This window comes from Ipomoea nil, unplaced genomic scaffold, assembly GCF_001879475.1.
Source record: "Ipomoea nil cultivar Tokyo-kokei standard unplaced genomic scaffold, Asagao_1.1 scaffold2167, whole genome shotgun sequence".
NCBI classification, from domain to species: domain Eukaryota; kingdom Viridiplantae; phylum Streptophyta; class Magnoliopsida; order Solanales; family Convolvulaceae; genus Ipomoea; species Ipomoea nil.
Window position 1 is genome coordinate 349,818 of NW_017618595.1, and position 4,596 is coordinate 354,413.

At 37.6% G+C, this 4,596-nt stretch overlaps 1 long non-coding RNA gene across 1 annotated transcript; it reads left to right on the top strand.

Annotated features, from left to right (window-relative positions):
- Positions 1–1,051: 1,051 nt before the first annotated feature.
- On the top strand, positions 1,052–1,812 carry LOC109150027. Its single transcript, XR_002049068.1, has 2 exons — positions 1,052–1,159; positions 1,327–1,812. It is a non-coding gene; the product is annotated as an uncharacterized LOC109150027 (long non-coding RNA).
- Positions 1,813–4,596: the final 2,784 nt, after the last annotated feature.

A 4,596-nucleotide genomic window follows, 5' to 3' on the forward strand; every position in this document is an offset into this window, starting at 1 on the left:
ATTTCCAGGTTTGTAAAAATATATTTGGGTGACCTTAAAAACTTACATACTTGAGATAAACTCCAATATAATTACCATATAAGTTTACTTCCTCTTCCTCTCCTCCTTGCCCATTTTGCTTCCGTTTCTAAGAGAGGAGGGAAGAATCATCCCACGTGAAACCTTTATATTCCCATCAAACAATAGGGACATAATTCCCTTTAGTTATGGTGTATGGGCAGCTAGCCACCATACCCACAATAATATATTTTTATTTATTTTATTCCTTTTTTGTTCCCCAATTAAGGAATAAAATGTTCATTACTTATATATGTATATGTAATGCTTTTGGAAAAAAAAATGTAATACTTTTACATTTTAATTTAAAGTATTACATTTTCACTTAGGTAACTTGCCAAGCACTCCTTGTGCTCAGATAACATGTAATAACCTCTTTCATATGGGACGTCATGCCTCAGTGAAGGCATTGTTGACTCTTTGTACTTCATTAGGTTGACAAAGAATGTTTGAACAGATACTGCAATGTAATAGAGTCAATAGCATTCAAAAATAAATAAAAAAAATACAAACATTTGCAAACAAAGGGCAAATGTAATACTTTTGATGAAAAATGAAATACTTTTTACATCAAAATGTAAAACTATTACATTTGTCTTCAACAGTATTACAATTTTTCTTATAAGTAATAAACACTTTATTCCTAATTAATATTACAATTTTCAGTATAAGTATTACATTTTCGTATTAACCCAACCCATCTAACTGTGGTCGCATACAAGTGTGACTCAACATACATATATATAACATATGTTGAACATATATATATATATATATACACACACATTGGATTAAGAAAACTTTATATATATATATATATATATATATATATATATATATATCAAAAGTATAGAAGTAATATATAATTTTTTTTTTGTATGCATGTATTGATGAAGTATGTGAGGTCTAAGTGATAAGAGCATGGTCCATTCTCAAAATTGTGACTTATAAAAAGGACTTCACTCATTGAAACACTGACAGCATTTCCATTTCGCCTAACCTAACACCTTCTTTTGTTCTCAGTTAACAAAGATGGCTTTTTCTTCCTCTGTTCGTTTGTTTGCAACTGCCTCACTCTTGTTGATGCTCCTCATGGCCTCTGGTTTGCACTCTCCCTTAGCTTTAATTTCTCCGTTATTAACATATATGGTATGGGATGAATTTTTTCGAAGCCTATATATATCGATCCATTGTGGTATTTTATAGAAATAAGTAAAATACCCCTTCTTCTTCTTCTTCTTCTTCTGATTGTTAATTCTAATTCTGCAGAGAGGGGAATAATGGCTGCGAGTCTCAGAAAATACTCGATGCTTCCCATAAAAGACGCGGTCGGGTACAACGAGCATTGTCCCGGGGAAAACCCATATGACACACACTGCGCTATCTTTTGCAATGTGCGAAACTTATTGGCCCTTCTTCAGCAATGTCTGCACCTGCATGAGGATATGAAGGCTCGGCCGCTTTGCTAAATACCTTATATATATAATAATAATAATATTGCTTCCTTCAACTTCAGTGTTTGTTTTAATAAATAATAATAATGTGATCCATATATAGCTAAATAAATAAAGGTCTGAAATAATAATATAATCCGATCCAAACATGGAGGAGTTTGTCTGCTTCGGTAGCTAGCAATGAAGCTCCTCTGATGTTGCTTGGATTTGGTTCGTTGTTACTAATTACATCTGTATGTATTAACATGTTGTATGTTTCGGTTTCTTAACCTACTGCCCACTGCCACAGTTGATTTTTCCATTCATTTTTTAGAAAACCATTCAACTTCTTCAAATACTCCGTACCACACTAGTTGATGATTACTACAAATGAGAAAATTAAAAAAAATATTGAATTAATCCCATGCGGCAGACAATTTTTTGTCCAGAAATTTTGATAATACAATATTTGTAGCACAGTGTAGAATGAACTCCACAAACATATATAAAAATATGGACACAATTTAAGGGTATTAATTTTTTTTTTTTGAAAGGCAAATCCCGAAAGATATATCAATGAATGAAGTCCAAAATATTGGGAGGAGGTACAGAACACCACGTTCCAAGGCCAACATGAGAATCAGTGGCCCAGGCTAACTTATGCGCCAAAAGATTCGCAAGTTTACCAGCAAAAACAACACTAATATTATTAAACGAAGATAAAAGAGATCTGCAACTCAAAATCACATGACCAATTACCATGTTTGTATGCCAATTTTTGTTATACTACTATTGGAATCAAATCCTATACAATACACACAATTTCTCCAAAATACGTAACTTTCCAAAACATATAACATATATAGATACCATACAAATCACATTTTGGGGTTTGTAAACTAAATTTTTGATGAACATAAACACTTGTCACAAAATCATTTTTGAGGAATTTCGAAAGTAGTGAATACAAGAAGTTTCAAGGTACATAACAACCATACATTGATTTCACGAAAACTATAGGTTGGTTTTACGGACTGGAGGAAGTCATTCGGTGGGCCAACACTACCGTAAAATACTAGGGTTTGTGAGGGATGAGTTAGAGGGAATAAATAACTTAAAAAGAATTTGATAGCGTAATGGAATTTTATTGAGTGGGAAAAATCTGTCCCCCTCACAGTGATCTTGTGGGGGTATTTATACAAAAAGGGATTAGCTTCCTACAAGGAAAGTAGGGTAAAGGTGGAGTCCAATCGGCTATGGAATCTACTATAATTAATGCAATAACTGCTTAAACTGAGAAAGGAAGTTACTCGCTGGATAAGGAAAGGAATCTCCGCAGAATCCGTCATTAACCGCCTCTGGACGCACAATCGGTCGGGGACGCACTGACTGCCTGACGAGGTAACCCTGTAACACCCCTAAAATTTAAAACTTTGAATTCTTATGAAATAAAGGTAATACTATCATTAAATCCCAAATCAGAGCATAACTAAACATAATTGTAGGGGTGCTATTCCATTTCTGAGCTGGAGAACTCAGACGCACAGGCTAAACTATCTAAACATCATAAATCCTCAAATCAATGTTAAGTACATCATCATGGCACGCAGGCCGATAAGGAACTAACTAGCTAAGCCTCGGGTCCTCTAGCGCGCTCCGGAGCTACTCATCTGTGCCTGAAAACCAAATATATCTGTTCAGCGAATAATGCCGGTAACCCACTCCAACGCGTTAAAATACAATATAGGTAAATATATATATAAGGAAAACCATTTTGAAGCCTGAATACATATATACTTAGGAAACTCTACTTTAAAACCGAGAATAGACTCAAGTAAGCAAGGGTAGGCACATTCATCAGATGTAATTACGCATATAAAGATACTAGCATGCACCCTAAGGTCACCAGATTATTTCACATCAATCATATCAGTCTTCCATCACTATCTCAACATGTAAACACATTTGGTGGTGCTGTAGGATCCTTCACGCGCCCATACACGAAGCGCCAGCACATATAGCTCTGGCATGGCCCCGAAGCACCCTGCCTGTACCGCAACACAAGGATATTGATCGCAACCAATCGATGAACCGCAGCTCATTTATAACGTTTGATCGCAACCAAACGATGGACCGCAGCCCGAATAATATGTATGTCTGATCGCAACCAGATTTTGGACCGTAGCCCTATATATATATTTATATACCCGTCCGATCGCAACCGGCCGGGTTAACAGTCGATGGTTCTCAACCCATCCAACTACCTGTATAGCCAATTAATCGCAACCAATTGGGGTATCATGCACAAATATCACATAGCCAAGCACATGCAACCCACATTAACACATAAGGAGTGGGGAATCATACATATATAACTTATGCGTGGTCAACCACATTACTAGAGATACGCCTAAGGGGTTCATGCACCTTTCTCCTAGGCCAATGTGATACCAATTTGACTAGCATGCAATACACAAGACTCTCTTATCCTACGAACGTACCCAAAACATCAAACTAGACTCAGGCACGACAACGGGGTCCAATGGGACACCACGGGACACGGGGAAACATCAAACGGGAAAAACCACCATGTTCCACACCAAAATTCCAGCGGGTGGCCGGCGGGTGGAGGGCTACCCACCGGCACGTCACGAGGCAGCGGGTGCCCGGTGGGCAGTCGCCTGCCCGCCGGCTGCCCGCTGCCAGGCGGTCTCATGGGGCAGCGGGTAGGTGGCGGGTACCCCTGCCCCCACCTACCCTCCACTGACTCTTATGTAATAATTTGGTCCCGGGGATCCCTCGTGGAACCCGAAACCATGTCCAGACACACTTAAACACAAACAACGATACCACGTAATCAAGTAATGGATTAAAACCAGGAATCACATTAAATACATCCTAACACGACTCCTAAACATACCAAGACTCAATACCCGATCATGTATAATCCCACCCAAACATACCAAGAATATCACAATACGAAATCCCCGTTTAAATCCTAGGGCTCTAATCATAATTAAAACACAAGATCATTTATATAATTTATCTTGAATCAAGAACATCAAGGTTATCACATAAGCATCAAGATTGACACATAAACATCAAG